Genomic DNA, 15012 nt, shown 5'->3' with positions numbered 1-15012 from the left:
TTGTGAGGCCGACTTTGTTTCGTGTCTAGGGTAGTTGATGTCAGGTAAGAATGAGGAGCCGGTTCCACCCTCTTACGGATAATCCAAAAACCATGTGTGCTAGATTTGGTCCGAAGGAGTTCAGAAATAAGAACGAGATTCGAACCTTTGGCTCCTCAAACGACAGCCAAATTTTGAAACCCACTGAGTTATAAGGTAACTGTTTCCTTGCTGAAAAACTTGAAATTTGAACTTTTTACAATGACTTCTAAAGCTTAAGAGTTTATGATGGAATATTAAAAAGAGTTACATAAGTTAAAATATTTTAATGGAATGATAGCAGCGTGATATTTAACCGAAGGAACTTTGTGGCTCCAACCCTCTAATCTTACAATTCGTGAGATTGAGTAGTGAGTGCATGATGTGGAAATAATTCTTCAGCAACTTTGCTTCTTCAACGAAATATGACGATTGGATATGAGACTCTCATTAAAATTATTTCCTCAGCTCCAGCTTAGGGTAGGCTGAGGTTTGGAAAACAATTAGTATCAATCTCTCTTTTTTTAAGTGAAAACAAAAAAGTCGAGAAATTGCACGAACGTATTTGCCAACCTGTCCTGAAAAACTCTATCTGATGTTGTCTGTTAAACTGTTATGAACCTGTACCAAAAGCCTCTATAGTAATGACAATATTCCAAAACTTTGATATCCCGTATTCAGCTTTAAATGAACGCCTTTAACTGAACGAAGGACATAAAGGAGACAGTTATATAAAAAATATGTACATTATCATAGATTGTCGGAACGAAAATTTTTGATTGTAAATCGAGCGAAAGCTAGCTAAAGGGTCATGGGTTAAATAATTTTGTTTTTTGGCTCCCGTCGGGGGACTAAAAAAACAATTTACAAGGATATCCAAAGTATCATGTCATTTACATATAATATTCAACCTCAAATGAGAGACGGTATGAGCAAAATAAGTACTTAATTACATAAGTTGTAAAATAACTCGGAAGTAAGGGCTTAGATATTTCAATTGTGACCAAATTGTAATGCCATCCGAAGCAAATCGTTAGTTTTTAGAGATCATTTTGAAATAAAACTTATTTCATAAAGGTAAAAAAGTTTGTGGTTAGCATAAGTCTCGTGCACAATTACGTATTAGTTTTGAGGCTCACCAAAACAGTGGTCCTGATGTCACATGGCGGTGATAAATACAATTGCGCACCCAAAGGGAACTTGCTAATCGCTTTAAAAGACTTGTTTTGAAATATTAGTGGTTGGAAAAAACAGATCCATTAGTTCTTTCAACAAGGACGATGTGCTGACATCTCACGAGGCGTGTAGACTTCCAGAACCAGTAACCATTGGCTAGCTGAGCAACCCGAACGAACCACCCAACAAGATGGGATCACGAAACAAATTCAGTAAAAGATATCCGCTTATCCGCTGTCATTGCCCATTGAATCAAAAAGAGGTATATTACTCTCAAGATCTTGTATCGAGGTACCAAAATGACCAAAACCGCACTGAATGATTTAAGTTAAACTATTTGGGATGGAATAATTTAATGTGAAATTTTACAAAACCCAAAGTAGGAAAACATTTCACAATCTACGCAAAACTACTGGATATCTGAATGAAAATAAATATTGGAATGAGGAATTGAAAATTTTTTATATTTAAATATACATAAAATGACAAAGAGAAATAAACCAATGGCATTAAACGTAAAACTTGATCAGATAGTAATGGCTGAACTCTGCATATATTTCAGATCATATCCGACTACCATACATGGAATGTTGCTTAAGAATATGAGTGCTCTGATTGGAAACGGTCGGTGATTAATTTTTATTGGGTGTATTGTCACTTAACTTTATCAACTACTTCTAATAATAACTGCAATTACCGCTGCTCCTTCTTTTCCCCTTATTACTATTTATTTATGTACACATATGTATGTATATATATATATATATACATACATATGTATATATATATATATATATATATATATATATATATATATATATATATATATATGGGGGCACTCCAAAACAAGAATCAAGTTCGAAACATTTGGGACAAATAAAGAGTAAACATGAACAAGAGTAGAATGCAAATGGTTTAGCAATGAGGGTAAGAGAAAATATTTAAGTTTCTGGTCTCAAGATACCGTATCAAATTAGGACGACTCCTCCAGATACCAACGGCTAAACAGATTTTTCTGAAGACTGTTTGATTTTCTCATTACCAAAACTTACTGGGAAGCCTTATGCGATGCAGAGAGTAAAATTTCTCCTCCACTTAATTACAAATTGGCAATTTTCAACAAAATAAAATTTATTAATGCCACCGGTTTCAATGTAATTACACCATCGTCAGGTGTTGATGATGTAGTTGCACTGAAGCCTGACGATGATGTAGTTACATTGAAATCTGGTCGCATTAATGAATTTTAATTTGTGGAAAATTGCCAATTTTTAATTAATTATGATTTTCCACCATATCACGTCAGAAACGTCTCTTTTTATTCTCCTTCACGCTGAATTACTGAAGTTCTCACGCCGTCCTCATCACAGACAAACATTTTGATTGATTGAAACATTGATTAACGGTCAGATAGGAAGCAAGAAATAATTGGATCATTGGATGCCAACAGGAGTTGTGTGCGAACAATTCAGTTTTGGATTCAAATGTTACCATTTAGAAAAGTATTGGATGTTTAAATGCTTTTTACTTCCAGCCCACAAGGAAGCGATTCGGTGGAACGATTTGGAGTGTTTAGCACCACGCCCACGGCACGCCAATGAAAATAATTGATTGCGCAGGCGTTCTCCAGATCGTGAACGCATCCGCTTTCGGAAGAGTGACGCGTGGCTGGGATGGTGGTGACGCGTGGTTCCGTGACGGTGATAAGGGGAGCCACCAGTGTGTCCTACGTTGTCCTGCGTGGGTGTCCACCTGCCGCTAACTCCTCATAAGGACTGCCTTTCGTGACACAAGGGGTTCACTGTGCCGAATTAGCACCGAGCGTAATGACCGACGATTTATTGCTACCCTGATCTGAATAGGGATAGCGCTAAGTGGCAGGAAGTGCTCAAGACGTTACGTCCCTTCTGTTGACTTTTATTATTCTCAACTCAATTAAAGGTGGGTACAGTGGTGGGTGCAGCAGAACATGGTAATCCTCATTCGCCCCTTTAACCACAAACATAAGACAAAAGCGTAATTCTTCGGTTTACAGCTTATCTCGTATGCTATTAAAGTAGTTTCTTCCTAATCGAAAACCTTAAAGCCTATGCCTAGTTTAACTTTTAGGGTGCGGTAAATTAATTGCTCACTTGCTGATCAAATCATTTATTCAGCAAGTACGATGAGTCTGATCAACGGAAAAGTTTCTCATCCGAAAGTATCATTTCAGAACCACTACCGAAGTCAAGCAAGGACTTTTTAAGGCGAAATTACGTGTAACTTGGCTAGTGGAAACTCATCAATGGGCTAGTGGAAACACATGGCGCATTAATTGACTATTGTTTCATAGATAATATTATTTGATAAAAGTTTTTTATTAAAGTTTCATCCAAAGTGGTTTTTACGAATGATTTTTACACTTTGAAATTGTTGCATTGAAATGCGTATTCGTGGATGACTGCGTTAAGAGTTACTGTTGCGGCATCTCCCGCATTTTCTTGGCATTTCCAAAAGAAATGTTTGGTCGATATTTTTTCATCAGAGTAATTTTAAAACTGTCAATTTAATGCCGTTCACTGAGTAAAATCAAGAGTGACTTCATTCTTTCCACTTCTAATTATCCAATTACGATGTTGGTTCAGAAACTACCGGACCCCCCCCCCTATTTCACTTTACTTGCCAACAGATTAAATGATCTAAAATTCGCACCCTATCCCAAATAATCAGTCACTGCCATTCTTTGAGAACGTTTGAATACGGATTCAAACAATAAAATGTAAACAGCTCTTAAGTTTAATGAAAACACATGACAAAATTTGATAATAGACGAAAATGGAACTAACCGCAGTCTCAAATCTCACTCAGTCAGACTTGTAAATTTTATTTTTTTTACGCATTCTTCTATCAATGAAATCGATTTTACAAGCTGCGAGTGACAATGGAAAGAACATTAATTTTCGATTTTTTTGTCGTGCAAGGCAAATGGCTTGGTATATGAATGGTTTAATAACCACATCGATTAGGAAAGCCATAATAGTTGCAACGAACATTTTGAAGGAACCTGAAATGGTGCAATTTTATACAGCACATAATAACCAAAGGCAAATTTGAAGTGGCTTTCTCATAATAAAAAGATGACACAATTTCATCCGTAACTTTCATTACGGAGAACTGTGGATTTCCTATCAATATTGCACCAAACTCATACGATACCTCTTGCGATATAAGATTTTGGCAATTTTCAGCAAGATCACAGCAAATGATCCTTGACGTCTGAACGTACAAGAAGTATTTAAAACCAACATAAGTAGGAAAAATTATATTGAAATGGAATATTCCTAAACCAGGAAAATTTCACGTTTTTTCCCAACGCTTTATTACAGACGCTATTTGGTCGACGCTTTCTTTCTCCACGACTAAAATACCAGCATTAGAATGTTGTTAATATGTCAATTGCAGCAAAGGTAAGCAATAGGCAGCGATACCAGGTAGAGCAAAGGCATTATCAGCCGATCGTTACTACAGATAAACAAAATATAATACCGCGTATCGTACTTGCTCGAGAAAGAGAGAGAAAGAGAACTTTTTCTTTTCATCCATTTCATTCATAATTATAATTAGCAATTATCAATAATAATAAAAATAATTAATAAAACAAGTACTTAATAATAACGAATGGTATTTTTAATAATCAATAAACCTTAAAATTAATTATAAAAATATAAATAAATATTTAAGAAGCATGTTTCGAAAGGATTGAAAAATTACGTAAAATGTAGACGTTATTTTATTCGTTATTCGTGATCATATTCTGTTTGTTTACGTACGCATTACGTATTTTTTATATATAGACACAGAAAACATATCTCGAACCTTCCGCCAATTCAGATAGAGGCACCATTACGCGACAAAATCATCATAATGACCAATTAATATAAGTGACACCTGCGAAATCTTGATGGAAAACACCAATCCAAGGGATCGGATTGGTACGGTGTGTAGTGTGCCACATTTAGAATCCTGGTGAAAGTATATTTCAGTAATATCCCTATTTCTACTTGGAGGGGGTGTTTGCTATGAGGTGAGCAAGTCAAGAGTAGCACGCAATTCATCGAATGGAATGTTATAATTCTGGGCCTTTGATCACCTCCCCTAATCACTCTTACTTTAACACAAATTCAATCTCATTAACAACTTTATTTAGCCCAGGGAACGAACACAAGCTCTAATCCTTAATTGGATGCCGCGTGAGGAGAACGCATTCGGTACAGTACTTCACCCGCACCCGGACCCTTAAACTCAGACACTCCTTGGCGCCTTTCGTCGAGCCACCGCCGACACCTGGCTTCTTTCCACCCTTCTTCCGTTTTCTCCAAATTCCACCCACATCAAGCTGCCAAATTGCGCAACTTTTGCCCTGATTGAGAAAATTTCCACGGCTGCCCGTCGCCCCATCTAACATTCATTACGAGTATAGACTCCGCAGGCTATTGCTAAATCTCTCCTCCCCACCTCCTCATTTGGGGACATATGTTTTATCATTCTGTGACTACAGGAATTTCTTAAGCATCATGAAAAAAACAGAGATACTTTTGCAATGCACCAAACATTAAATCACGTTAATCGTCTAACAAGTTTCCTTGAAAGGCGATGAAAGAGCTCAGTACGCTCCACGGTTTCTAAAGCTCATAAACTAAGGTGTGGTCATGGACCACAGAAGCCCAAAGCACTGGGGCCACTAAATGAGATGCGTTGGGTTAGTCCATGCACTTCTTATTTGGAAAAAGTTGTGGTAGGAAATCACTTAATTAAATTATTGAGTGCATCAAGCGGGGTGGAAGGATCTAGTAAAATATTTTCTTCGTCTACAAATAGTATGCGCAAACTATCAAAAATGGATTGGAGGGGAGATGAATTAGGCGAAAATTGGATGCTTAGTTTTTCCATGATTTTCGTGTCGACTTACAATGAAAAGCTTCAGCAATTTTCTTATCTCAATGGCTGAGCAAAGTCAGCTCGAAGGAGCGTTATAATTATTGAGGGGGCACTAAACTGTTAGCTTACAATTGAAATTTTTGGAATTCAAATTGGCAATTCTTTTACTCGTATCTGACCCACTGCAAATATTTTTTTAAACGCGTTCTGGTAAGATCCCACGGGACGCTTTTTATTAGTAGCCACTGCCGCATAGCCTTTTAATAAATTATCAGGCTGTTAGAGACAGTAGTTGGTTGTACCACTTTTATTGCTCGGGTGCAATTAAAACGCAATTGCTCTCGAATCTCACGATATCGTAGCGATTGGAGCAATAAAAAGCATCGTGTGGCATCATAAATAATTGAGATAAATATGCAAACTAGGCGAGTAACGCGAGGAACTGTAAATTTCACCAATGCATGGTTTTTATACCAATCATCCTCCATTTGTATTTATTATTTTGTTTAAAGGGTGAAATATTTATTAACTTCATTATGGTTATTGCATTTTTCGTCGTTGTGTAACTGTTTCTTGAATTGGCATGTGCAATGCATTATTTATACTTTGGGGGAAATTCGTGGATGGTAAAGGAATCATGGATTCAGGAGATAGTGAGAGACAATGGGATGCTGTGAACTGAGAGAGAGGAGAGAATTTTGGGTAGACGAGGGAGCGGGAGGAAAACGTCTTAAATAGCACGAAGGGAAGTAGAAAGTATGCGGAGTTGAAGAATGTTTTTTTAACTCATGGTGCTAGTTTACTATTTGCACGTATCTTAGAAATTTTGCTATGCTTAGTCCCTGAATCCAAAAAACATCTACCTTGAACTGTAGATAACTGCTAAATATAATAACAAATACTTTTATGGTTTAAATATTCATCGGATATATTATATTTGTGATCAATTACACATTTTTGAGTGTCTGAAGTCTTCACATTGAGAGTCCATGCACAATTGCTAGAAATTGAAGCATTGCTATTCAGAGGTGATAGTTAATGATAGGACTTGGGAATAAATCAAAGAAATCGACCAAAATACCACACAATATATACAGCTTTCGTTGTAGCGCATTTGAGAAAATTTTGAAAATAGTTCTCCATTGCACAGTAGAAATAAATGTTGTTGTCTAAAAGAGTCTTCCATTCAATGCAGGTCCTATTGTATCACGTCCACTAAGTCGCTGAATTCCTAAATGTAGTTTTTACACTGTGCCGGGTGGCTAGATGTTTGTTCAAGGAGGCGTTGGGTTGGGATTTGAATAGATGGTGTGCGACCCGAAGCGCAAAATTCAGCCATAAAAATCTATCTACTGTATTAATGGTATCCAAGGCAATTCAAAAGACGGAACGACCACCGCGTGTAAATAAACTGATACATGTTGATACGGAAAAAGGGATGTTTACATTAACGTAAAAACTGAAACTTATAAAACGAAGAAGATGGTCTTTTGACAAGCCTTAGAAGACACCTAGTTTCAAAGGCAACTAGGGAAACGTGCACTTTGACAAAGGGAAGTTATTTGATCATAGGACAGAATGATCACCAGCGATGAAGGAAGTGGTTGTAAGCAGGATTGCTCAATGGAAGAATAAGGCTACGGGGAGAAGCAATGCCTCAGGGCATATCATAAACTAGACATAAGGAAACGAATTTTGCAAAATCACTCTGGTGGTTAATATTCCTTCAACTGCGTGATCTGGATCGCATATGCAGTAGGGATAACGAGAACATAAGCGGGGTGCAGGTGGAAATGGGAAAAGAGGTGCTCCAAGAGAACTATTTTTTTCTTTTATTTTAAAAAGGAAGCCAATTTACACAAACGGAATTGAATTAATGAGTGGTACTCATAATTTGACGAAAATGAAGAACAAAGAATGAAAAATGGGTGGATCTCAAGAATACAATTTATTACGAGGCGTAGTATGTTGGGCACTCACAGTATTAGAACGGTACTCATAGTAACATTTTGTTCAATGACTTTTCTCTATTGTAACTGTACTTGGCTGATATTAGTGGTAATACTACGGCCCATATATGTACATACAGTAGGTTTTGGATGGACAGAGGCTACACAGTGGTACAACGATAATTCCCCTACCTCTCCCAATAAAAGATAGCCTCACATCCAGCATTACAATGCTAAGCCATTCTTCAATTCCGCATACTTCCAATTGAGGAATTCCTAGGCACGGCGGGGAAGGAGAAAGAGGATACTTTGAAGGAATCCAAATGAGGCAGGAAAGATGGATGCCGAGCATTTTGATTGGGAATGGGATGTTGAAGAATAAGATAGAGGAGAGAACGTTGAGCAAGCGAGGAAGGGAAAGAAATATACTTTTTACATGAATTGCAATCTGATCCAAAAGTCATATTGGATAAAATGAAGGAAGAAAGTATGCGGAATTGAAGAATGGCTTATTGAAATGTTGGATGTCATGCTATCTGTTATTGGGAGAGGTTGAGGAATTATAGTTGTACTAGTGTGAGGTTACAGATGAAGGTTATATACGAGTATATATATAGATATATGTATATGTATATGTATATATATATAATATATATGTATTCTTATATATATATATATATATATATATATATATATATATATATGTATTCTTTTTTAAGGTAATCTACTGGTTAAGGTAGGTTTTTGGATGGACACAACTACCAAACAAACATTTTATTACTCCTAACAAAACACAAAATCCATCATCCTTCTCTACATCAGGTCCCTCTTGATCTCTGAGTACTTTCTTCATCCCTTCATCCCGTCCAACATCCCTATCCTATTCCTTCCCTTTCCTCGCTTTCCTAATATTCTCCCCTCTATCACAGTCTTCAACATCCCACTGCCAGTCAACACCCCCTTCATCCACTTTTCCTGCCTCCATAGGATTTCTCCCAACAAACCCCTCTCTTCGCCCACCATACGAAGTACTTCCTCATTTGTTTTCCTTTCAGTGCATTTCACCTTCTCCATTCTTCTCCACACCCACATTTCAAAAGCCTCCAGTCTACGTCTATCCTCCTGCTTCAATGACCACGTTTCCGCGCCGTACATAGCTATGGGTTAGCTATATATCAAAGTTTTTTACGAGTCTTTTCTTAACATCCTTACTCAACGTCCCCGTCATCAACTCCCTCCTCCCTGTGAAAGCCTCTTTGCCTAGCGCAATTCTTCTCCTTACGTCCCTACTACTTTGACCGTGTTGGTCCAAAACACTACCGAGATACGTAAACTATTCTACCTGCTGTAGTTTTTGCCCTCCTATTTTAATGTTTAGCTTAGCCTTTTTCTTTATAGAGAATCGCATAACCTTTGTTTCATTAATATTGATATTGATATTATATATATAAATAGAAATAAATATATATATATATATATATATATATATATATATATATATATATATATATAATAGCTGATAGACTACTTTACTCTTCATTTAACTATGACAATCTGCCTGAGAAACTTGACATTAAGCTAAAAGTACCAAACTCAGGGAGCAGATGAGGGATGAGGATAACGTGACAAAATTCCAACATGAGCGCATGAAAAACAAAAGAAACAGCAGAGAAATAACCGGCCGAGAACACATCTGGTGTCCCCAAAAAATAGTCCCAACGGGGGAAGCGAGTTTCCGCCTATCCGATCGTGGCTCTCAACTATGTATTTTTGCATATCATTTTATCTGTTTTAGTACCCTGCAAGCCACCGCTAGAGTGTGTGGCAGGGGGTGAAGACACACCAGGCTAACTTCGACCCGAATATGACCCTACCGCGGTCGTACAATGTTATTCTGATTCCTTGTCATTCCTAGAAAAAATGACATCTTAAATCTATTTGTTCTGCACTTAATCTCTCCGTTTTTCTTGACATTATCTCTCCTACCGTAATACGATAGGGATTATAATACACCTTCAACATCACTGTGTAAAAGACGTCCTTCTAATTAATGCAAGACATTTAACCGGGGATTTTAACGGTAATACACGGTGATACATTAATTTTTATAATATTGGCCTTTTCATCACATTTGCCCATTACTCGCCTAATAACTCCTCTAATTTTTTTTAGCTTGCCCACATATCCCCCGAATGTGCTCTACCCAGGAGAGGTCGTGATTGAGGGTAACTCCTATGTATTTGGTCGAGATTGGTATTGATTGCGCTGGCGTCGTGGTCATGACAATTTTCGTCACCCAAGTAAAAATATCAATTAAAAAAAACATTCCAGGTATTTCTGAGCGTCTTTCACATTGTATCGCACAGCATAATTAGATGTCATCGAATTTATTCGACAATTTTTAGTTTTTTTGATTGTATTACTGGGTTTAAACAATACATCGTTCAAAAGATGAAATTATCCATCTCATCAAGCAAAAGATTAGGGACGAAGGGCACTCTTTAAGTATGTCGTGATTTTTTATCATTACAACATTCTCAGTTATAGCGCAAAATATCCTCATGAAATAATGAGCAATGAGAGACGTAATAACCAATTTTGGCAACTGATCACTGTGCCGCTATCTCATCCAGAGTTTACATGTAGGGTGGCAAGCGGGGGTGGGGGATTGTAGATATTGCAACTGAATGACTAAAAATGAATGGGTATTCCATGGAAACAAAAGCAGAATTGCAAAAAGCCGGGAGAAGTAAAGATGCGGCGTGCAGAAAAGAATATTAGAGGCTGCAGTGCCCTAAAGGGTGAAATTAATGGCTCAGAAAAGCACGTATTCTACTATTCTGAGTCTGAAGTCAGCATTAAATGCGAATCTATGATTTATCTAGACCATCCGAGTGTTGCCTCTATTATCTGACCTCGTACAAAGGACGAGCTGAGAGTAAACTTTGGTCTATTTGACGCTCTATATGAATTTGGCCGATTCAGACTTCCACATTGTGTGAGACCTATGTTTAGCATAGAACCAAAAGTATACGTGTTACCTTAAGATAATAAAAATTCAAGTTGAAAGAAACTCGGGATTTTTTTAAACAGCTTTCAGCTTAATAGCCGACTGCTGTCGTTAATAGACTTATCTGGCTACCGAAGTTAACGCGGGTAACTATTATACGCGTAGCCATTGAACCGGATTGATATGCGCGCGTCAAAATGAGTTGAACTTCAGACGTGATTGGAAAAAATATTTGGGTTTAGGAAGTTGTGATTGCACTATGAGAAAAATTGATCATTCATAAATTGCATGCTCCAAGCACTGATCAGATAGCTCAGGCTTCCTTCTGGGTTAAAACATTCATTGAATTCTTCGGTTCCAGAGATTACAACTACAATGTCCTCATAGATTGCGCATTTAGTTAATGGCTCATAAGACGGGTGAGTCCGAGTGAAGTTTATGGGTTCCAGGACGCCTGGACTGACTACAGGTAGCATTCCGCTTCTCTTTCACACGCGACGGACGGAAACATTTGAAGAGAGCTTTCCTTTGGGGGAATATTCTCGTATTCATGAAAGTGAACTTAAAATTGTATAACATACGTGTTTATCACTGTTTTCCCTATAAACCAATCCAGGCGACATTTGTCGATAGTTATCAAGACACCAAAACGAAATAATAACTGTGCACATTTTGTTCTTGGAAACATTACATAGCTTTAAGAAAAAAACTAACAGGTATCAGTATCACATTTAAATGATTATGGAGAAGTTTCCCAAGAAGCAAAAATCATTTGTGCGCTGTAATTAGTAGTTTGAAATTACTTGAGTACAAGAATGATTTCCAAAAGTAGAAGGCTTGGCAACATGGCTAACATCCATTCTCTGCTAATAAATTCGTCTACTCGCTAGTTTTGCCTGATTTGTGTTCATGCATAAAGCCGAGCACAATGGTATCATAAAAGGGTAAAGTTTAAAGATAAATACAATAATTTTATGACTGCCATATACAATAGAATGTATACGATTGCCTAGTTGAATGATAAAAGCTATCTGTGCATAAAAATGTTGAAGGTGACAAGCGAAAAAAATGTGCCCATCGATGGAAATCAACCGATTTTGGTTATCTTTGATTGACAGTCAGCCAAGGCCTATACCAGATGTTATCAGTCATTTTCAGGATTGCCTCTGAACATCAAAATTGCGAATTAGGGAACAAGGCCGCCGACCCCGGTGCGGCGGGGTAACATCCTCGTCTGCCATTCCAAGGGTTCGATTCCCACCTGGGTGAGTTTTCCTCCACCTAGGGCTTGGGTGTCTGTGAATGTGACCATTGTTATCGTTGTTAATAGTTCGATGTAAAGGCCAAAATGTGCTGTTTTCGGACTTATACTGAATAAATAAATAAATAAATAAAATAAATTCATAACCAAACCACATTTGCTTGAGTTTGGACATATAATGCAACAATTTTAGAGTGTAAAAATTATTCGCCTTGACCGGGATTTGAACCTGGATCCCTCGATGTCAAAATTTCAGAGTTTGAGAGGATCCCTTGACAGCTTAACTGGATAAAGCACTCGGCCGGACATCGAGGGATCCGGGTTCGAATCCCGGTCAAGGTGAATTATTTTTACACTCTGAAATTGTTGCATTCAAATGCATATTAGCGGATAACTCCGTTAGAAGTTACTGTTGCGTCATCTCCCGCAGTTTCTTGGAATTTGGACGTCTAAGGTCAACTTTTCACCTGGTCATTTTTCAGGAAGGTGGTGTATCCTCACCCTTTTTCTGGTGACCAGCTCGTTGGTTACACGCCAGAACGCGATTTTCATGGACGTCAAATGTCTAAGGTTATTCAGTGATCCATCCATTCGGAAGTGCTTAGAAAAAATACGAACATTCGTGAATTGCGTACCAGCGTCGGCGACATTCGCAATGCGGTGATTTATTTGCTGTAAATGAATTATTTTTTATCCTTTTCAAAAATTAATTAGGCACACTGAGTTAGCTACCAAATGCTTAAATCGTATTAAATCCTTACTCGTACTACCAAATCGTTGTAGGTTATTTTTCTAACTATTGCGCCTGAAAGTTCATTTTATATTGAGAAACGAATTAAGGAGGTGTAGTACTTGCCGTCATGTGGATCAGCAAGTTAATTGAAATGGAAGACGAGACATTTTGAACATATTAATTTAGATTAAGTCATTCTGGCTACAACCAGCCTTCTCAGTATGAAAATTTACGGTGGAACCAATGCAGCAGGACACCAATGAAAAAAACGAACTCAAAATGATACGACAAGGGTAAAGTGTGAGTATACTAATATTTTTTATCCTCCTAACTTTCTTAAGAGCGTTATCGCGACGGAGGAGATAGGAGGATGAATAAACGATCTCGATAAGTGATCACAGGCATTCCGTCACTGCTGATAAACAAAAAATGCCGCTCCGAAAGAGGAGGTGGAAGGGAGGAGGGAGGATGAGACGCCTCTTGGAGTGCCAACATTCTGCCAGCATCATCTCTGGGAAACTGTAAGTTGCGCGATGCTTACATAGCGGTGGGACAAAGCGATGTTTATTCCCCCGCCCCGCTCCTCAAGGAGCAGCGATTATGAATGGTCCAAACTGTCGCAAGAGCAAGCGTAAACACGCGAGTGAGGGAAAGCGAACTTGAAGTGGGAGGAGGGGAGGATTAGAATAACACAAAACCGTCGGGGGGTGGGGGGTGAGAGGTAAAAGGGGGGGGCATTAAACGAGCAAGACTGGAAGACAGCATAACGACGCCCGACCGTGAATTTCAAGGACCGCCACTCACTCTCCCACCGAGATGAGATTTAATTGCGACCGTGAACGCCGAGCGACGAGATTGAGGGTGTTATGTTTTTTTTTTAAATTTTGACGCCACCATCGCGTTCGGATCTTGTTTCCTCGATCGACTGTGCTGGTCGGAATGAGATGATTATTTTGAGAGAAAGCTAACGATGCATGGGAGAGATTCACAGCAAAAATAATCACTCAATATGCTCAGGATTTGAACTCGAAAATTCCCCGAAGTCAGGCAGAGTGCTGATTACGATATCGAGTGAGTTTGGCCCCATGGAGAGTCATCAAGTAGCGCTGACTTTAAGGACTAGAGTACTCTAAGACGATTATTACCGTCCTGATTCATTGCCGCACCAAGGATAATTTGGTGGGCTTCAGACGATTGTACCTAGCATCTCCTGTACTAATTTCACACGCATTATAACCTCCCCACCTAAAATTTCACCTAAAAAAATCCGTAACTTTTAATTAGTAAAAACATAATTGTTTAATTTCAAAATCTGCAGGAAAATGTTCGAGTGCGCTGGATAATTTTCCCGAAAATAAAATTCTTTACCCCCCTTAAATTTCGTCCCAGCAGCATTGGTTCCTTGAATTTAGTTGATCGCTTCGAAAGATGTCGAAATCTAACTTCGGTGTCAATGCGCTACAGAAACGGTGTACAACCTGGAGCGAGAATATAGTATCAATGAACTTGCATCATCTCTCCCGTGGCGGCATCTCACGGTGGAATCATCCAACATTCCTTTTCTGATGGACATTTATGTGGTTTCATTTCGATGGAATGGATGGATGGCTCCATCGAGCCGAACTAATTTTACACTCGGCCATAATAATTGCGATAAGCAATAAGGGTTATAGGTTTGCACGATCACTCAAACCTCCAAACCGAGCCAAAAGGTCAATGCCAGTTCTAAGATTGTGGCGTGGGTTTGGGCGCGACTTCAATGACCACTTATCGCGTACTAAGGTAGGAGAGATCATGTCAATAAAATTAGATAGACCAATTATAGAACAGTTAGATTTAAGCTGTCATTTTTTCCACGAACGATAAGGGATCAGAATAACATTGTTCGACCGCGGTAGGGTAATATTAGAGTTTTAATTAGTCTGCTGTGTATTCACCCCCTGCCACA

The sequence above is a fragment of the Hetaerina americana genome, unplaced genomic scaffold (genome assembly GCF_022747635.1).
Source record: "Hetaerina americana unplaced genomic scaffold, ioHetAmer1.1.p SCAF_10, whole genome shotgun sequence".
NCBI lineage: Eukaryota > Metazoa > Arthropoda > Insecta > Odonata > Calopterygidae > Hetaerina > Hetaerina americana.
This window is presented reverse-complemented; position numbering follows the sequence as displayed.